This window comes from Vicugna pacos, chromosome 1 (genome assembly GCF_048564905.1).
Source record: "Vicugna pacos chromosome 1, VicPac4, whole genome shotgun sequence".
Taxonomy (NCBI): domain Eukaryota; kingdom Metazoa; phylum Chordata; class Mammalia; order Artiodactyla; family Camelidae; genus Vicugna; species Vicugna pacos.
In genome coordinates, this window is record NC_132987.1 from 72,069,682 (window position 1) to 72,091,478 (window position 21,797).

General features: G+C 33.7%; 1 protein-coding gene across 13 annotated transcripts in view; it reads left to right on the forward strand.

Annotated features, from left to right (window-relative positions):
• ZBTB20 (zinc finger and BTB domain containing 20) overlaps positions 1-21,797 on the forward strand; it is a 730,245-nt gene that overhangs the window by 209,332 nt on the left and 499,116 nt on the right. For 11 of the 13 annotated variants that reach the window (XM_072964827.1, XM_031681015.2, XM_072964836.1 and 8 more), the window contains one exon: positions 4,341-4,386. The gene's annotated coding sequence lies outside the window, so the exon portion shown is untranslated. Of the gene's footprint in view, positions 1-4,340; positions 4,387-14,701; positions 14,764-21,797 lie in introns of all 13 variants that reach the window. The other 2 variants (XM_072964854.1, XM_072964857.1) reach the window with 1 other exon arrangement.

Genomic DNA, 21,797 nt, shown 5'->3' on the forward strand with positions numbered 1-21,797 from the left:
TTCAAGTCTCCTTTTAAAATTACAATTTCTCTTAATCTTCTTAGGTTTTCTGTTCAGACAAACTGCAGAAGTTAGGGCACCTCAATTAAAAAAAAGTTAGATTGGCTTTACTGATGATTAAAGTCTACATTTTATAATAATATAATAATGATAGAGCATCCAGATCAATTGTGGGCCTAGAAGAAGTAAACACATATTAAATAAAATAAAAGCATTTTGGATTACATAGTGGCTTTCCTCAAAAACATGTCAAATTTAAAATGTAAAGCACTAAATATTCCTGCGGATGCTTACTCAGTCATGGGGGAAATGTTTTTTAGTCTAAATTTAGGTTCAGAGCCCTTATGGAGCCATTGCTCCTAGAGACCCAGACGAGGCCCTTTTTAGTACCCTAAATAAATAAGGTATTAGATTTATTAATGGCTGAAGAGGCACCATTAAATTCCCCCTCTCCCATCACTAGCCAGGCCCAACCAGTATGGAGGGAAGATAAACTTACCTGCACTTCACAACATAGAGTTGGACCTATTTTGTTCCCACTGGAGAACACATTTGTGCCAACCTATAAGTAAAAAGAACTTAACAAAAATCCTCTATAGTCTATCTCCACCTGGAATGGTGCTGAGAGTAACCTCACTCTCACATGACTCAAAACAGTTCTAGGGATTACATAAACTGCATGGGATTCTAAAGACACCATTTAGCATTTCTGGATTTGTGCTGTCCTCCAAATCAAAACAGAAATAAGGGCTAGAACATCAGTATGCATTCATTTTGTATTTCAAGCCCTGACAAAAAAAAATACTTTTTACTTATATTTGCAAACCTTGCATTATATGTGAGCTCAGATCATTTGCAGGGTCTCTTTAGAATACATAAATAAGTGATACTGCTCATATGTGACTGTTAAGGAGCCCACAACACTTTGTTCTGATTTCAGTTGAATAATTACATTCATTTTGTCCTTATATTTTCATTTCCTGATTGTTTCAGTTAGGTACAGATTATGATCCTTCATTTTTCACCCAGAAAAATGGGCAGTTTTGCTACATGTATTACTTAGAACCCACTGCCTTCCTCTTCAGTAATAAGAATGTTACTTTAAAAGTCTCGTTAGGGTTGCTTATTGTGGCTATTCGTATTGTTATAGTGTTTCCTGATTCAGAGATGTTCTGTGAACATCCAGCATGCACATGACTGACAGGCTCTTGGGTGAGCTGTAGAATATAGACTGATATCTTGAGCAAGCTGTCTTTCTATCTCCTTACTCCTTGTTTAGCTTAACTCTATAGCTTAAAGTTATAGACATCCTCTCCTTTTCTCATACAACAGGGACAGTACTAACAGCTTCTTTATAGCTTACTTAATAGCAGGCACTCCTTTACATGCCTATAACATGTAGTAGGCACAAACAATCCTATAGGGTAGGTAACATAATGATCAATTTACAGACAGGGAAATTGTAACTCACCCAGGATACAATTGAAGAGAGAGAGCTGGAAGTTGATTCCGGGTTTGATGGCAAAAGATAATCACTTAACAACCATCTTACCTAATTTAACTCTGCTGCTGTCCCAGATCCATGGATCATTGATCACATGAATAGCTTCTGTTAGTGCTTGGCACTGCCTCACACAAGCTGACCCCACTGACTGAATCTCAGAAGCATAGTGTGGCACTGGCTTTAGACAGGCAATACCGATTATGGTTACCGGCCACAAAGAAAGTGAACCGTTGAGGGAAACTCTATGCTGCATTATTTTATCTGCACAACAAAAGTGGTTCACCTTTACCACCACCACCACCACCACCTTTGGTTATTAGGGATCCTCTCACCCTCAGCACTCGGCTATCCATCCTAACCTCCTTTTCTTCCCCTGGAGGAGGTGTTATAGCAGTGTCTTTGGCAGGGTTAGTAAGTAACTCACTTATTTACTTTGGTTGACAATAAATAACTCTGGCTTGTTAATAATTGTGCATATGTTTTATGTGTCTTTAGATAATGAGACAGTCTTACACATCTGGCATCTGAAATTGAATCAATATTCCTTTCTGGCTGGTCTCCTATTACATAACTCTATTAACAAAAAGTAGATTACATAAGGAAAAAACACTTACTAGGGCATTTTATAAGTGATACACATTCATGTATGTACTGATGACTTTTGTTGAGTGTTACCTAAATATCAGCTTTTGCTCAATGATATAAAAAATAAACCCGACATATATTTTCTTGCTTTAAAGTATACTAGAGCGGTCACAAATGCCTTAAACTCTATTGTATTTACATTTGTATGTGAACTGTATGTACATATTTTTTGTTTTGTTTTTTGTTTTTTAAGACTTTTCTTAGAGTTTTTTTTTTGGGGGGGGAGGAGTAATTAGGATTATTATTATTTTTTTAATGGAGGTACTGGGTATTGAACCCAGGACCTTGTGCACACTGGGCATGTGCTCTACCACTGAGCTATACCCTCCCGCAAGACTTCATTTTTTTAGAGCAGTTTTGAGTTCACAGTAAAATTAATAGAAAGGTATTATGTACAGACTTTTTCAGCACTTTTAGCTCTTTGAGGATAAGATGTTTTCTAATTTATTTTTTAGCCTATCATATTGCCAAACAACACTTTGCATGTAATGGATGCTCACTAAACACTGTTGACCTAGTGACTAAGTTAGTTTGTAATAGGTTGAACAGATTTGTAGTCCTAAATTGTTCTTGCCATCATTTCACTCTGCATAAATAAAGAAGTTTTGCCAAGATGATTAAAAATGTGTTATAGAATTACTGGTGTAGATTTTAAAACTGTGGAATGAAAGAGACCCTGGCTGTACCCCTATGAGGAGGCAGTGAGAATGAGTTTCTCACTGTAGGTATACTTAGTGGACTTTATGTGTGACTGAATTAATTTATTTTACTTATGACATTTAGATTTATGATTTCCATATGGCACTCTACAACTTTTTTCTTTTGCCCTTACCCTGACAACTAATATTTCTTCCTATTATAAAATTAATATTTATTGTAGGGATTAACTACATCTGAAACTAAAAAGAAAAAATAAAATCATGCATAATCTTATTATTCAGATGTAATCACTCTTAATATTTTTTTTCCTCATTCATGCAATTTCATTATGTCCATGCAATTGGTACCTATATGTTTATAAAACATTATAGTACCACTTAAAGATTATTTCAAAACCTTACTTTATATGGAAATGCTATGCTTTATTTAATTTCAATTTTTTTCCACTATAGGACACTTAGGTTACTTTTAGTTTTTTTGCTGTCATACATATTATCTTTTGAACATAAATCTCTGTTGGTTTTCAGTTATGTAAGATAGATTCCTAGAACTAAAATTACTGAGAAATGATTCTGAACTTTAAGTTCTTGATACATATTACCCAATAGTTTTCCAGACAATTTTTAGCAATTCACATTCCCATCAGAAGTGTTATAAAGATGATGTTTTATTGTCACTATCAAAATTGATTATTTCTTCTACACACTTGCATGAAAGTGTGTAGAAGAAATAATCATGACTGATATTTACACTCAGAATTATATAAAGCAAGTATTTTAGTTTGCTTTCAGAAAGAATTATGAAATATTTTTAAGGGTCACAGTAGTTCAGAAGCTGCATGTTGCAATACGGTTTCCACCTACATGCAAATATTTTTCAGGTCTAATTGTTAACTGCATATTTGCTTAAGCTGTACTTCTGTTTCGATACCTACTTCATTGGCAGTTTCCTTGAAGTGTGTTGGGTTGAAGCATTATATATAGTGTGGCTTTAACATTCCCTCTTATAGCAATCAATCTCATTTCTATTTGCTATTGTAACTTGAAGTTAATGAACATTCAGAGTTTACTTTTATTTATTTATGCATTTTTGTGGACTGCTCTACAAAAGCTCCTTTCTTCCTCACCAATATTCTATCCAAACTGAGAGTAGATGAATTTGAGTGGTTTCATTTTAGAGAGTAGCTATCATATTTGTATGAAGAAGGCAATAGTCTTGGAAGAATACCAAAAAAAAATCATTTTTAAGTATTTGTCTCATCCTCTAGTGAAAGCATTTTCCTTTCAGAGGCCATGGTAAGTCTTAGTCCCTTGCTGGCACTTGTGTTTGATCATACTGGTCTGGGATGCTCTGTGTACAGTTGTGAATTTAGGGTGATGTGAAGTATCCTATGGAGAAAATACAGAAATAAAATAACTCAGCTCTTTAAGGACTGCAGTCTTTTCTACTTCTCTGCAGAAATTGTCTAGCATAAATAACTGGCTCCATTTAGAAAATTAATTCTTACTTACATATTTGTTTTACATTTCAGAGTACCTGATAAATCGCAAATCTGTCTGTGCCCCATAGCTGCACAGGTATGTATATGAATTACCTATAGTTATATTAACCTATTTATTAATCTACAAGCTATTACTATTTTGTGTATTAAAGTTACTTACAGATTTCATAATGTGAAAATGTTAATTTTTGAGTACTTATATTGACAGCATCAAAGGATAGTGCATTTTATACATACCTTCCATTTCACTCTATTGTAAGAATCAAATAAACATTTCTAAGATTTGATGAGGCAGAATAATTTTAATTACAAAGCATTCATCTGGTGAAGAGAGTAGAGAGTGTTTTATGAAACTGTACTGTTACAGCAACTGCTGATATGAGGTCAGAGACTACTGCGGAATCACTGTTTTTGACATTATTGTTTTATTTTCAAACTTTGTTTTGCTGCTTTTGAGTTTTTTCTATGGTGGTGGTTTTAGGTAAGGAGCAGTTGCAGATGTACTGTCTGCTGCACTGTCTTAAGCACTTGAGGAATGGAAAAAAGTGTTTGCACCTGTTTCAAATCTTAACTGTACGGTGTTGTGGTTCCTGGGCAACAGGCAGGAATTCTCAAAAGTTTGGTTGCACCTGCTCAATTGTTGCTCTCAGCTGTGTCATATGAGTGAGAGCACAGAGAAGCTTGTTAGCAGTTTGCTTGTGCTGTTACGTATTTTGTGTACTCTGAATTTGAAAAATTCTTACTTGAAGTAGACCTTGAACTATAACATTGGCTTATTATAAGACTCACTGGTTTTAGCTCCTAAATATGTTAGCCAAATTCTTCACTCTGAGTCTCAACGATTTTTTTAGTAGCTGTTGACTGCTCTAGATAATGTGTATGTTACCTTCTCTGTAGGATACCTGGGGAGAGTAGGTCTCTCTAGATAACTGGGTTGGTAACAGTTTTTGTCCTCGTAGAGACATTTTGTGTTTGGCTCAATTTCACTATGTTGGCATCCCCACTATGTGAGGTTGGATGTAGTTATTGATCCATTTAGCTGAACAGATTTGAAAGCATTTGGCTATTAGTGGACACATGGGGCATATTCAGAAAATTTAAGGGTATATTGTAAGATAATTTCCTGATTTGTGCGTGTGTCTTCTGTTGCAGTTGGGTGGAAGTGAGGGAGGGAAAAAAGCGAAAATAGTAATCTTAGAAAAGGGATTAAAATCTAGATGTAAATTTTAAGGCTGGAATATCATCCTTTACTTTCATCAAATCCTAGTCACCCGGTATTTTTTCCTAAGTGTTGCTGTTAGTGATGTTAAGTTTATTTTAGGTAAAAGCTCTGTATATTTTCTGACAAATATCTACACTTTTAATATAGACAGGCTATTACAGACCATATTATATACTAGTTAGAGTTCTGTAAATGTAACATAAAAAGTGGCAACTCAATATGCCAAGTATTTAATTAAATAATTTAGTAGTTTCAAATTACCAGTATTGAAACGTATTAAAATTTGCATTATTCTTCTCAAAAAATACTATATTTTAAAAAATGCTCAGGAGTTTCCGTCAGTATTTAGTAACATAAAATCTTGGAGCTGGTGTATTTTTTCCTTTTATTGACCAATGTAAGTCTGTTTTTTTTTCTTTTTAATAAACTACCATAATATGAATTTAACCTCTTTGACAGTAGGAAATATAGGTATTGAGCTAACTATAGGATTGTCCACATCCTCTTAATACAATGCCTTATACATAGTAGGTGGTCTCTAAATGTTGAGTGAATGCATATATGAATAAAACATGTCTGGAGGGAAGAGAGTCCTAGAAACTTGTTACCTGTTATACATTTTGGATGTTATATATTTTGATGAACTTCCTTTAGTTCTCATACTACTGATGAGACAGGGATGAGAGTATTGATAAATTCTATCCTTAAAATGAGAAATGTACAAATTGATCCTTTTATAATCAAGAATTGCCATAACACTATTTGCAGTATTCTTTGTATTTATTTTTGTTGGCTATGAGAAAAGTCTTTGTGTTACCCCTATTTTACACACAATGCTGAGGCATTCAATGACTAAGTCTCTTGTCACCTTGGAAATATTTGCAACATAGGAATGAATAAATCTTCTGTGTTATATGAGCAGTGCCATAGGTTTCCTGAACAATTGCTTTCTCCTCCTACTTCTCCACCCCCATCCTAACTCTATCTCACTGAAAACACAAAAATAAAATGTATGTTGACTTTCTTAGGGTCAGGCAAGATCAAATCATGTTAAAAATCTGTTTGCTAAACAGAACTAATGGTCCTTGTATTTACTGTATACATGCTTATAATTATGGTTTCTATTATTCATTAAATTCTAACTGTAAGTAAGTAAAAATAGAGCCAAGTAGAGGTAGAGTCAAAATAGGGTTAGTTAAGACCTGCTCAAGATAGGCTCCTCTAAAGTTCCATTTTGTATATGGCATGAGGCAGTCACACAACAATGGCAGAGGTAGCATAGTAAGCCAGTATCCATTGCGTCAAAACATCTTGCTTAGACTTGTCAAATTTTGGTACCACTGGTTGAGGATGTTCATTGGTACTATTAAGCCTGGATACGCTTTTTCCTCTGTGAACAGTTTTTCTTTCACTTTAGTTTATACCAGTGAATGAGAAGCCAATATTAAGGACATTTTTTTTTCCCAGAAACTTAGTGTGGTATACTATATTCCTCTGTCTCAATATTAGAAATTAAGAGATGAGCCAAGAACACATATTAGCTGGAATACTAAACCAGATAATAGCAGATGCCTTAATGACTCGTACTAGGAATAATAGTATAGAATCCCCAGGAGAGAGAAATCACTAAACCCTAGGATTCCTGAGCATAATTGCAGTTTTCCCTGTGATTTGGGGGTTAAGGCAATAAAGGAAGAAAATCAAAGTTTTTTGAGAACATAGTATGTCTAGATATAATTTCTTCATTTCTACCCTTCCCTTCCTCCCTCCCTTCCTCATTCCCTTTCTTCCTTTTATTTCACACAATAAATGGATGCCTACTATTTGCTAGACACTGAACTAGGCTAAATGCATAACACAAAGTTCTTGCCCTCAAAGAGCATACAGGCTGGTAGGAAACAAAGATATGTCAGCAGAGCTCTTTTTGGCTTCACTACCTATTAGTATGGACCTAATCAAGTTACCTAATCTTTCTGTTCCTTTGTTACTTTTTTTTTGGAAAATTGGAAAAATAATAGTACCTACCTCATATATTGTTGTGTTGAGTTAGCTTTAACACAATACATGTAAAATTCTTACTTTAGTGATTGGCATGTAGCTAGTGCTTAATAAGTCTTAGCTATGCTACTATTATTTCTGTCACCACCATCACCACTACTACAACTTAGATACTGAAGAAAAACCATCTACTTGCCTGAGAGCAGGGATCCTAGTCTGGACATTGTCACAGAGATTGTTTTAAAGGTTCTATCCAAAGTTACAGAAGAGATTCTAAAAATCATACAGTGTTAGAACTTGAAAGGACCTTAATTGTCATCTATTTAATATCTTTGTTTTATCCATGGTGACAAAATACTCTCAGAAAAGTTCATGTTCTTGTCAGGGTTACACTGCTTAGTAGGTAAGAGATGCAGGATTTGATCCCAGAACTGTTGATTCTTGGTGTAGTGTGAGAAACCTCATGTGGAAAAAGATTAGAGCTAATTTTTTTTTGTACTAGTGATTGAAAAGTTGATTGCTTGTCCCCAGGAAGTAAGTGGACTATGTAAAGTTGTTGAAATACTAACCATAAGAAAAGCTATTACTGTACTGTATCTAGAAGACTTTCAGGTATTCTCATAAAGGGATTAGTTTATTTTAAATTGATTGAAGCCTTTCAGTTTATGAATAACTGGTTTCTCCTTAAGAGGAATAAACTGAGTCAAGTTTAGTAAGACATCTACTATGTAAGTGACTTCAGATGCTTTAAAGGAGTCTGTGACTTCCTTAAATTAATCAGCATCTTAGAAGCCATGATGCTTTTTAGAGTCTCTGGATTCTAAATCTCTTGCCTGACTTTGAATTATAGGAGCTTTGGAGTTCAAATGACCTGTACTGAAATTTCAGTTCCACAATTCAATATAATATAATGGTAATGATGTCCACCTTTTTAATGATGGCTGTGAGGATTAAAGTAGATCAGGTATACAAAATACTTTAGTACATAACACACTAATATTGCATAAATATTAAATTTGTTCTCTCCTCTGTTAAAATATAAAAGATATTAGGATGGGCAATATAGGACTTTGGCAGATGTATGGGATTCACCCATTAAGAAAGTTAATTTTGGCAACATTATGTCTTTGATGATTGTAGTTGAGTATCTCAGTTCAGCTTGATTAGACTCACCAGTCTAACAGTGCATGCTACATGTCTATAGAAGTTGGGGCTATTTAAAGAAAAACTCAAGATGAGGAGTTAAATGTCTGTTGATTATGGGAATACGCCTTACAATGGAAGGGCTATTGATACAACTCCCAGGCAACTGTTACCCCTCTTTTGAAAGTCAGATACTCTTGAAACTAATTTCTTGCATACAATGAAGAACCCATACTCGCCAATTAAACCACGTCTCTTACATGCATCCTAGTAAACTGAAGGTTGTTCTGTTGACAAGGTTGTCACAACCTAAGCAGCCCCAAGTTTAGTGAGTAGAGTTAGCAATGAATAAATAATGGCTTTATAAGGCTTTCTTTTTTTCTTGAGAAGGAAACTGGTGTGGTAAAATATCCTGATACCCTCCTATGCAAACTCCCTCAACAGTAGAAAAGTGGATTTGTGAATTTGTTTGAATGATTTTCCCTTAATTATCTCTAATAAAAAATTAGATGATCTTAATTATAGTATACCAGTTTTCTTTTTTCCTGCCAGGCTGTTTATATTGCAGCAATATCTTCCTGAACAGCAATCAGAAAAGAAGGGGAAAAGCACTAGCTAATATATTATATAGACCATTATTCAGTAGAGTTAATAAAGTTGACTTACCTAATGTCAAGTGTACAGTTTTGATCATGATGAGTCAAGGCAAACAATGATGATCAATGAAATTTTTACTTAGTTGATATTAGTTTCCTAGGCCTGCTATAACAAAGTATCACAGAACTGGGCAGCTTAAACAACAGGAATAGCTTTCTCACTGTGGAAGACTGAAATCAATGTTTTGGCAGAGTTGGTTCCTTCTGAGACCTGTGAACGAAGGGTCTGTTCCAGGCTTCTCTCCTAGGCTTGTAGATGGCCATCTTCTCCCAGTGTTTCTTCAGATTGTCTTCCCTCTGTGCATATCTCTCTCTGTGCCCAGATTTCCATTTTTTATAAGAACATCAGTCATATTGGATTAGGGCCTTCTGTAATTACCTCATTTTAATTTGATTATCTCCTAAAGACCCTATCTCCAAATAAGGTCACACTTTGAGGTGCTTAGGGTTACGACTCTAATTTATCTTTTTGGGGAGGGAACACGATTCAACTCATAACGGTTGAGTTAAAATAGTTAGCATATACTGAGTGACTTCTATATTCCAGAGAGATGTTTTATATATATATTATTGACAATCATTACAACAATCTAATAGGAAGATGTTATTTTCCCCATTTTACAGGTGAAAAGAAAAAACTTAGAAAGAATATGCAATTTGTCCAAAACCACACAGCTAGTAAATATTTCAACCCAAAATTCAGTTCTGCCTTTTTAATGCATAAGCTTGATAACAACTCAGTCAAAAGCCCCCAAAATACTCTGGGCATTTAAGGTTTTGGGGTATTTTTTGTCATTAGGTCTTGTGCCAAAGGACATTTTATCCATCAAAAGTGGTACATTATCCTGTTGCATAAATGCCTAACATTGACTGCCTACATCGTCACTCCTGAATTTTTTGCTGACAGTTGTCTTTGAAGGCTTAGTGTTTTAGCTCTCCTGCACCTGATGAAGCTTTTGGACAGGATGGATTCTGAACATAGACTGCATGGATTGATTCTGGCCCCTGTTTGTGTGGATGGCATGGAAAGCCAAGTCATGCTCAGAGTCTGTTACTCAACACATGTGCACTGTGCTCTCCGCTTTCTCTCTCTCCCCTCCCTCATCTTTGTTTTTCACTTTTCACATGTAGTTTGTGATTTGTTCCCCCCTTTTTACAATCCTTGCCATGAGTTACCCCTTGAAAGAGATTCAGTGAGAAAAAGAAAATAAGGAAGATCTCTGCTTATGTGAAAGCCAGTACTACCATAGTATTTACTGTAAACTGGTCACAGACTTGTGCATTCACGCTGAAGAGCAAGGGGCATTGTGTACCTTATTTTAAGTTTTCTATCTTACCAATGAACAGTTTGTTCTCACTTTGAAGTTTTAAAGCAGAACTTGCTTATGACCCAATTTCACTAATAATTCTCTTAAGTAACCCTTGTACTCATTTATAAGATTTTTTTCCACCCACTATCGTCTAGCCTGGTTTAAAATTTTTATATATGTACTTTTAAAAAATTGATTAGCTGGAGAGCTGCCCGTTCCTCTGTGCTGTATAATAAGGATTTAAAAACCACACACTGAATTCTGTATAGTGTAATTAAAACTGACCCACATTTGGACCTGAGTACACCAGGACTTAGCCAAACTTGCCATGAGCTGAGTTCTGGTGGCAGATGGGAACTAATGAGGACACACTCCACTCCAGAATTTCCCAGCTGCTTGGCCCCTTTTTGTACAAACAAGGTTTGGAGCGAAGTCCGGATCCCAAGAGCATGTTCTGTAAATGTGCTGTACCCAATGATTTGGGAAATGTTACCACAAAATCAGGCTGTTTCAAGGTATCCTTAAGACCTCAGCTACTGTCAGATTTTAAACATGAAAATTCAAAAGGATCTTTTGTGCTCTCTCCAACCAGTTTTTAATTTTAAAGTGAATTAAAACCACATTTCCTCTTGTCTTCTTTCCTGTGCCTGGGGATAGAATGATCACTTATATCCAAACTTAGAGATTTTCAGGTGGTTGTCTCAGGATAGACTAGGTCTCCTTGCAACCTACGGATCTCTTCAACTGGTATGATGTCCTGGGACTATTCAGGCAGATGTAATTGAATCAGTTTGAAGCAGCTGTAGCTGGCATGTGGTCTCTCAGATTGCTAGCACCTGCTTGTTTTTTTGCAACTCACTAGAGTGAGAGAGGTGCCAAAACCAGCATTGGTCTTGGAGCAGATAAAGCACTTCAAATCCTGTATTTCATTCTCCTTCCAATCTAGCCACATCGCCATTGGTGCCTGAATTAATAAAACCCCTTTTGATGATTATGTCTCGGGTGTACTCTTCCTTCTCATTCTTCTCAGCGTTGAGATCCTGACAGTACTGACCATGCTAGTCCAAAAAAATAAGGGAGTATAATGGTGATCAGGTGGCTTTGGAGCTCTTTTATCATTAGACAACTGTGTAGCCTGTGGTTTGCAGAATCATTTAAATGAACGTACCAAATTCATTTGCTGTTCCAGCACAGTCTTATTGGCACAGAGAATGAGCAGTTAATGTATAACAAACTGTGAGCTGTTATGGAATATGATAAATACATTTGCTTAGCAGGAGGGAATGTAAAATGGAACTATTTCTCTAATGTAGCTCTAATCAACATGGATTTCTTCAACACTTACTATGTGCAAGAAGATGCAGTCTACTAAAAAAGTGATAAAAATTCTAAGATATACTAAATATGTAAAATATATTTTTAAAGATATGTATTTAGAAATTTTTAAGAGATTTAAATTATAAAAATGCTTATTTTCTTTGTCTTCTATCTGTTCCATTATTGGAACAACATATCATTTAGCAGACATGTATTTCCTGAAATTACCAATTTCCTAAAGGTTAAGTTGAACCTGGAGATGATAAAGACAACACATTTACCTAAAATGTATAGTTTATGTAGCAAAGTTTCTTTAAAATGGTTTAATATTGATAATCTTTTGAGAGAAGCCAAGAAATAAATTGAGTTTATCAATAATAGTACTAAGAGTGAATTCTAAAAATGTCTTTTTGTTATCATTAACAGATGCCTAGTTTACAAGGCATAACTAGATGCTATGGGCATAAAAAAGTGCATATGGTCTTAGACTACAAGAATCTTACGGTATACTTGAAGAGACATGACATAAATTAACAAGTAAAAATAAGGCACTCTCAGTATTAAGTACATGCTCTAGACCTGAATTTGGCTCAGATAAATGCTATAAAAGTGAAAATATCAGCACTGTTGTCAAATGAAGTCTCGAGACCCAGTATCCCCCTGGTAACTTACCCTGCCCATGAAGGACATCACCAATCTACCATGGTTATCTCTGAACTAAACCAGAACTTGGTCTAAGAATTCTCCTGAAAATAACACTTTAGATAACCGTTACCAATTAATGGAAGTTGATTTACGATGAAACCTATTTGTTATTGCTGAAAAAGTCGTTAAGTACTAGAGAGGTTTAGTAAAACTCTGTGATCTGCAAGTAAGACGTAGGATTTGAGCTGGGCCTTAAATAACATAAACATAGGACTTATTCACAGATGTATTGTGCACTTTGAATAGAACATTACAATTATATAAAAAAGAAGCAAGAATTTAAGAAGCACCCCATAATCTAGTCATTACTAATTGTTGAATAATTTACTTCTCAATAATAATTTTCTTTCATCTGTAACAACTACTTAATATTAATAATTTATTAAGTAACTGTTTATACAGATCTATTTTAAACATTGCCTTTTGGTGTTTTATTTATTTATTCATTCTTTCACTCATTCATTCATTCAATGCAAATTGTTCCAGGTATTGACATAACTGTATTCATTTTCCACCTGATTCTATGGATACCATAATCATCTGCATCTTACTGAGCTTATAAAGTATTGAGAGACCAATGCCTTCAAAAACAACTCAAACGTAAACAGGCTCATCTCTGAGTTGTAAGAATCATTTATTTTTATCTTTAGAAGATTTGATGCCTAGAAGGTTGATCAGAAGATTGGCTAACTAATACATATGAACTACAGAAAGAGTTCAGTTCACTAACAGTGATTAGTGCACATCTCAGATTAAAAAAAGAAAAAATAATAGTTGATGTTTGCTGTCATCCTAGAAAGATAATAACTTTAACATTTCCTGCTTTTATTATGTAATATTTAATGATGAATATTTGTATCATCTTTATGATTTTGAGGGTCTTTAAGTGAATTTATGAAATTAATTTATAACTTTCTAAATTTACATCCCTTTATATTTAGGGTGAGAATATGTGAATAAATCTTTCATCTTGCAAAATGTATTTTCTTTAAAGTATTTCTAACTTTTCACATTATTTACTATTACCATTTTTTGTTAAGAACATCAAAACAAGATTGCACTTTTTTGTCATAACTTTTAAAGATAAAAACATGTAAATGAGTTAGCATCTTTGAATTTTGATATTTAAGTAAGTGTAGATGTATAATGATATGTAGAGAAAAAAGTAGATGAGCAGAAAATTAACTAAAAAATGCTGCTTTTATAATGTCTTAACTGTATGTAGCAAATAGGATAACGGAGTTCAGTATTACATTAAGAAATGGTTAATTTTGGACATTAGGAGAACTTTCAAACATAATTTTTAATCACACTGGTCTGATGCCTCAAAAAAACAATGTGTACTTACTAGTCTTTGCCAGTGTCAGAATAGGATATACCTCGGCCAAAAGAAAATTGATTTTCCTCCTGTAAATTTGTCATTTGATATTACATTTAAATTCCCATTGATCAAAAATAGGTATATTTACTTTCTGCATTCAGTTCTTCAGCAACATAAATAATTCTTCCCTTGATGACTGACTTAAATCATATTCAATTAAATGATTTCAGGAATACTTTTGCTATTGATCATGTATTGTTATGAAATATTTATTAATTATTTATGTCTATGGAACTTGAGATTTTTTAAAATATAAATCTTATAATTAAAAAAATGACTAACATCTGTTTAAGACTGGTTTCTGGATTTCTTGAAATATGAGATTAGAAGAGGTTATATCACTTTTAAATGGCCTTTCTCTATGGGATTTAAGAGGGAACAACTCCAAGTAGACAGTAGTTTATCACTTCTAAGAGTTACTACTAGCAACAGTCACTACAACATCCCAGTAAGTTTTCCCATTGATCTCTCTTTGTCCTTGGATGCTCCTATCAACTAAGGACTTTATGGTCACTATTTACACTTATGAAACTGCTGTACCCTCCTTCACTGTTTTAGATCTGGAAAGTACAGAGACAGTGTATTAGCTTCCTAGGGCTGCTGTAATAAATTGCCACAAAATGAGTGGCTTTAAACAACAGAAATTTATTCTTTCACAGTTCTGGAGGCCAGAAGTCCAAAATCAAGGGCAGCCCAGCCACAATTCCTCTGAAGGCTTCAGGTGAGGATTTTTCTTGCAGCTTCCAGCTTCTGGTAGCCCCAAGTGTCCCTTGGCTTGTGGTAGCATAACTTCAAAGTCAGCCTCCATCTTTACTTGGCGTTCCCCTCTGTGTGTGTCTCTCTGATCTTTCCTCTTCTAAGGACACCAGTCATTGGATTTGGGGCTCACCTTAAATCCAGGACGATTTCATCTCAAGATCCTTACCCAGTTACATCTGCAAAGACCCCATTTCCTAATAATGTCACATTCTGAGGTCCCAGGTAGACATGAAATTTTGAAGAACACCATACAACATACTATAAAGAGTAATTTTAATTTTCTGTAGTAAATAACTATGGAAGGCTTATTTACATACTCACACATTAATCCTTTCCCTCCCCTGTAGTTGACAAAGTTAATCTGTTCAGCATTTATAGAATACTTCCTGCTTAAAAATCTTTGGTTTCTTCATGGCTGTAATTGAATGATGAGCCATGCCCTTTCATACTCTCTTAAACTACTGAAACTTCCTCTTCATTGTAGATGCTGAACTTGAGGCATAGAATAGGTAGTCAGCAGGGTTACGGTTACTTCACAGAGGCAGTGCAAAATTAAAACCTGATTTTGGTATCATCCAGCTTTTCCGTGAATCCATGTGTGTTGAGATACAAAATATATTTTTATAGCCCATGGTATTTTCAAATAAATTTACTCATAACCTAAATCATGAGTTACATAATTTTTTATAATGGTCTCCAGATATTATAAGCCAAATATGCCCCTGAAACTTAGTGTCATAGAGTGACAAAAGCATTGTGATAAACAATAGCTTGTTGAAACCATAATATAATCTAATCTTTATATTTAGCTAGGCAAGGTCTTTATTAGAGAATCATGAATCTGGCTATATATAAAAATACACCTCCATTAAGTGATAACTGGAAGTCATGAGTATCCAGGACTAGACTGAGATAGCAAAGCTCAGCTCAGAGGTTAATTTCTAACTTTACGTAGCCAGTAAGTGACTGAGATAGAATTTAAACTCAGCTCTGCTCAGCTAAAATACCTGCATTCGTCCCTCTTCACCCAAGTTGATTCCCAAAGTGTTGAAATGTTTTTATGTTGAAAATATAAGAAAGGGGTGCTATTTGTGTGAGAGTGGACTCGGAGCAGAAAGTACAGCCATTCCTAAAAGAACTGAAATAGAATTGGAAGCATTTGTTGATCCTTTCTACCTCATGATTATGGAATATTACAGCTATGTTTTCTTTAGGAATATTCGATAAACCAACAATTTGAATTTTAAAAACAGATAATTAGTAATTGTATGAATTATGATGTGTGTTATCTACTGAACCATTCCCAGGACTTGGAGCTCTTCTGGTGCACTTCTCTTCTAGGTAATATAACTATATGCTCATAGGACAGAAAACATTAGAAGTAAGCATTAGACATCCTGTCAGAAAAGAAATAAAGATTAAATAAAAAAAGAAAATTAGATAATATCTGAAATAATTATATAGTTAAATGTGAAAGTTATTTTGATTTACAAAGCAACTGTTTGCAACCAAAATATATTAATTGAATTAACTTATTTTAGTTTGCCTTGTTCCTGCTACTGTAAGAACCAAAGAGAAGAAAGTATCCCTTTGCTAAAGTGCAGATTTCTCTCTGGTATGGATCACTCTTACACCATGGTGAAAGTCAGACCTAGTTCTAGGCATGGGAATTAGAGTTCTGAGTAAGAAGACCAAGAACCTATAACTCATGGAGTTAACATGGTGGTAGGGTGGTAGTGTGTGTGTATGGGAGAAGACAACAAATGAATTAAGTACATAAATAAGATATATTTCAGAAGTAGTGTGGGCTATTCAGGAAGTACAACAGAAAAAGTAGGAGTGGCTAGGGTATGGAGAGTGGTCATGGGTGGCCTTTCTGTGGAAATCATGTTGAGCCAAGAGTGCAATAATATGGAAAAGCCAGTCAAGCAAAGACCTGGAGTGCAAGAAATTTGATCTCTGTATTCTTACAGGTTGCTCAGGGTTGTGCAAGGTATATGTGTATTAGAACAGACAGGTAAGCGGATGCATGTCCCATCTATTAGCTATTAACAATGTATATTAAGAGATCTGCTTCCAGTTGACCCTTCTCTTTATCCTGATAATAAACATAGCAAAAATAAGCATTCAGTAATGGATTAAATAAGCTTAACTATATCTTCCTAGAATTTTACAGACTTGTTATTTGTGAAAGCCAAAGTTAGGCCACAAAGAGAGGAACAGGATTCATTGCTACTCTTAGCTGTCCTTATCAATTCCATTGCCCACTTTGATGCCAAGGATTGGAAGGGATTCTTGAACCATCATCTCTTCCTTTGGAAAATCATCTTTTCTAGGAGTAATATCATCCTTTTTCCTCTTTTTCAATATATCAAGACGTAAATGAAAATGGAAGATCAAACTGAATATTCTTAGATTTTTTTTCAAGTATTAGTCTCATAGTAGGTCAATATTTAACATAGAACCTTTTAGGAATATGTAGTTACCTTTCCATTTAAGTTGAACACAGGAAATCTGTTCTTATCTCTATTTTCATTTTGAAGTAGAAATTTCTCTAAATGCTTCATTCAAAATTATATTGTTTATCTGTAACTAGACAAAGACATGTGGTGGTAAATTATTGAAATTGATGAGATTTGATTGAATTTTTGTGAGTTTAATGTGTCTTATCAGCATTGCACTCATGGTATTGTTTTCCCATTGCTTGCTGCTATAACAGATGACAGTATTACCATGACCCAGAATGATACCAAAAGAAAAAATACACAAGGAAGCAAATATTCTATCGTGAGCATTTGAAAAACAGAGCCAAGTAACATTTTCAGAAATGGTCAAGTTTTTAGATAAGAGGATTTAAAATTATTTTTTATTAGAGAAACTAAAAAGCTCTCCATATAATTTTTTGATAGGCTTTGCCTACATTCTAATTTATAAACCAACCTATAGTGTGATTAATAGCACAACAATGTTAGCACTTACACCATTGTATCTTACCACGGAAACTCCCGTAGTTTTGCTTATCACAATAGTGGAAACCGGAAATGAAAGGAAAGAACCACTTTCTTTCTTAGAAATACCACAGTGAACAGTTTTTACTATGTAACTTAGATGACCATATAATTTGTCATCCAAACCATGATTGAACGATTTTGCTTTTAAAAACAACTATCCAAGTATCAAGACTATTAAGTCATAGTGGAAGAAGGCCATTAATGTTACTGAAGCCTCAAATACCACAAACTAAAAAGACACAGAGTACTTCTTATAACTTGTAAGCATGCAAGAACTATAATGTTATAAAATATCAAAAACTTTTAAAGAATGCTTCTGACAATGTATACCTGAATGATAAACCCATTTTGATATTTTGTTCTACTCAAGTTGTATATTTGAGAACATATATAGAATAGAGTCAAGAAAACTCCTGGGCCAGTGCTGAAAGTTGGTAGCGAGGTATGTAAGGAGTACATTTCTGAGTAGTCTTGTTTAGCATGTTTCAGCACTTTCTTAGAACCAAACTGTTGAGACCTAGAAGCACTATTTGTACAATGAGTATAGTATTTAAGATAGTATTTAGTTTTTTCAGCTTATCAAGATTTTCAGCATATACATTGTTTCCTGTTGTCATAAAGACATGACTACAGGTGTCTACAGCATACCAAATAGAGATTTGTTTGTTGCAGTAGCTATGCATGCTCAAAATAGATACTTAAGTCTCAAACATATTTTCCACTATCCTGTATTGGATTATTAAGACATAAAAGTACAAACTGTTACAACTATAAGAAAATGTAGATATTATCTTTTTAATGTAGTTCAGTTATTTTACAGATGAGAAAATGGAAACATAGTGAAGTTGAATAGGACTAGACAAGTGCAGAGTGAGGAAATGAGCAATACCGTACTCTTTAATTTTATTTTCACCATTTTTACTTCACTTTTCACCATTTACCACTACACTGAAAAATATTTTTGCTAATTTTATTTTTAAAGTGCATAGACATGGTAAAATTTCTAAAAATAAAATGATATATACAAGGATATAAAATGAAAAGTATGTCTTTACCAACTTACAGTGCTACTACCAGAAATAGACAGTTTCAAGTGTATTCATGTACAGAAATGTACCTATATACCTGTATTTTTTCAATGAGAGTCAATCATACCTTTCAAATTTTCTTTATATTTTGTTTTTTCTTTTTAATACTATATGTTAGAGACTTATAATGTTTATACTATAGTAAATTAAGCTATATCAAATTATTTTTATAGCTTCCTAATATTTCCATTTTATAAAATATGAGAGTAACAAAATGTATTTAACCACAGTCTATGGATACTTAGTTATTTCCAATTTGTTCCCTATTCCAAAAATATTGCAGTAAACAGCCTTCTAGAAATATCTTATACTTATATTAATATATACATATTGTAATTTCCTAGATATATTTGTATAATTAAAATTTTGACAACTTTAAAAAATTTTCCTTTAAAAACATTGTTCTAATATATACTTCTAACAACAGTAAATGAGAATCCCTGCTTTCTTAAAGCCTCACCAATACTTGATTTTAACAATTTTTTTCTAGTCTAAAAAGTGAAATAATATTTCATCACTGTTTTGATTTGCATTTATTTATGAGTTCGATTAAACACCATTTAAAAATTTTACTGTCCATTTGTATTTCTTTTTCTGTGAAGTGGCTGTTAAATACTTTCTATTTTTTATCTTTTATTGATTTGTATATGGAAAATAACACTAATTCTGTTATAAGATTTAAAATATTTCTCAGTTTTTAATTTGCTTTTTGGCTTTTGCTATGGTCGTTTTATGCATTTATCAGTCATTTCCTTTATGGTATAGAAAATTCGTATCAAACAACTACACATATTTTCTTCTAGTACATTTGTAATTTAGTCTCTTTTAATATTGACATCTTTAATTCAACACAGATTTATTTTTGTATACTATATGTTTTTAAAAAATTGTTATACTTATTTTGAGAACTTAAAATACGAAATTTTTATTTTATCACTTGAAAAACAGGATCATTTTTTCCCCCCATGAATTCCCTAGGAAGACAGAGATTAGCACTATGGTTTAAAAAAAAAGTGCTAGAATGAGAACTGAAATGTCAAAATTGACATTTTTAAAATTTATCAATCACTGATGTCTATTGTTTATGACATAGGAAAATCCCAAGAAACTTTTTTACTTATGAGAATAAATTACTATATTTTGATAATCTAAGCAATGATTAAATCAGTGAAAGCATCATAGAATAAATCAAACCCCTAGGGAGATACTTTTAACAGCAATTCCAGTTCATGTGGTAATGTTAATTTTACTTCCTTAAGAGAAGCACTTACATATCAGTAAGACCCTATAACTGAACACATAAAATAAAAATGTGAACACTGTAGTTTAAGCAGGACGCAGCAGCTAAGTGATGAAAAGATGTGTTTGTTCCTTCAAAATTTCACTTCAAGTCATCATCATTACTAAAAGGCACTTACTTTATATGGTTTTCCTAAGCTTGAAAAGCAGTTTAGAGACTCTAAGGGTTCTGATAGCTGACATCTTTGTAAGGTTTGTAAGTAAGTAAAGGAGCCATTCAGTTAGAAAGTTGAATATCCATAAAGGAACATCATTCAGTTTAATATCTGTTATATTTATGACTGGAGTTGACTAAGAGAGAAGAAAGGACAGGTGAAATGTCAGTCTTAGTGAGGGAGAGGAAATGTAATTTAACTCTTTCCTAGTCTTCACTTTATTTTTTATAGAATATTCTTTTTTCTGTTATAAAAGTAATATGCCATCATGATAAAACTATTTGGAAAACACACAAAAAAAAGGCAGAAAGAAGACAATAAAATCACCCTTGATGTTACTATTACCACTTAAAAAAAGTCATTATTAACATTTTGATGTGTATAGGTATGTATGCATGCAAAAAACATAGGATTATACTCTGTGCATGATTGTGGACTCTGATTCAACTAACAATATATTATGAAAATTGTTTCTGTTAATAAGTAATTTTTCTCTGGCATGATTTTTTATTGATTATATAGTTTCCATACAATGGATATGTTATAATATTTTAGCCAATGTCTTATTCTTGGACATATAAGTTACTTTCAGTTTTTCTCTATTATAAATAACCTATTGATTAATATCAATATGTACATATTTTTATGAACATTCTTGATTATGTTCAGGACAAATTACCATAAGTAGAATAGTTGAGTCAAAGATACACACATTTTTCAAGATTTTGGTGCATTTAGCTATACCACTTACACATTGCTGTGGCTTTACCAGAGGTCTCAGGGAGTGTCTTTTTGCTCATATCCTGTTAGTTCTTGGTATATAAATTTATATGGCTCAAAGAAAAGCTGTGTAGTGGTCTGGGAAGGATGAGTACAAAGAGGTGTGAAGAGGTCAAGTAGAGGTAAGAGATGTTGTCACCTAAGAGATGTTTGCAGGCTGATGCAAGCTACTGAGAGCAGCTTTCTCCAAAACAAACTTGCATTTTTAGAGGCAGCTCAGACTCTGTGTTTTAACTTGCCACAGTTGAAATGTCTCTATTTGCTTTGAGGCTGAGGCCCAACCCTTCAGGCACAACCCATGTTTTCAGTGATTGAGACCACTTACTCATACTAATCATTGCACACAGAAAATACATAAAAGATTTGTATTCATCACTCAATATATTTTGCTCCTCAAGTGTCATGAAACATTCAGGGTGTATTAACTGGCAAATGCACACCTGGAGTATGTTACTTAGCTTTAGAAACTGCTAATTTAAAAAAATCAAATATTTAATTTTGAGGAAAAATCAGTTTTGGATTTTGAGCATATATATCATCTTTCATTTTGGCCCAATTAACCCAGCAGGTGTGTGTAAATTAGGTCACTACTTTGTCACCGTGGTAACATGTTTGGGGAGGTGGATCTTAACCACCTCCAGCACAGGTGATGTTGGCTGAGTT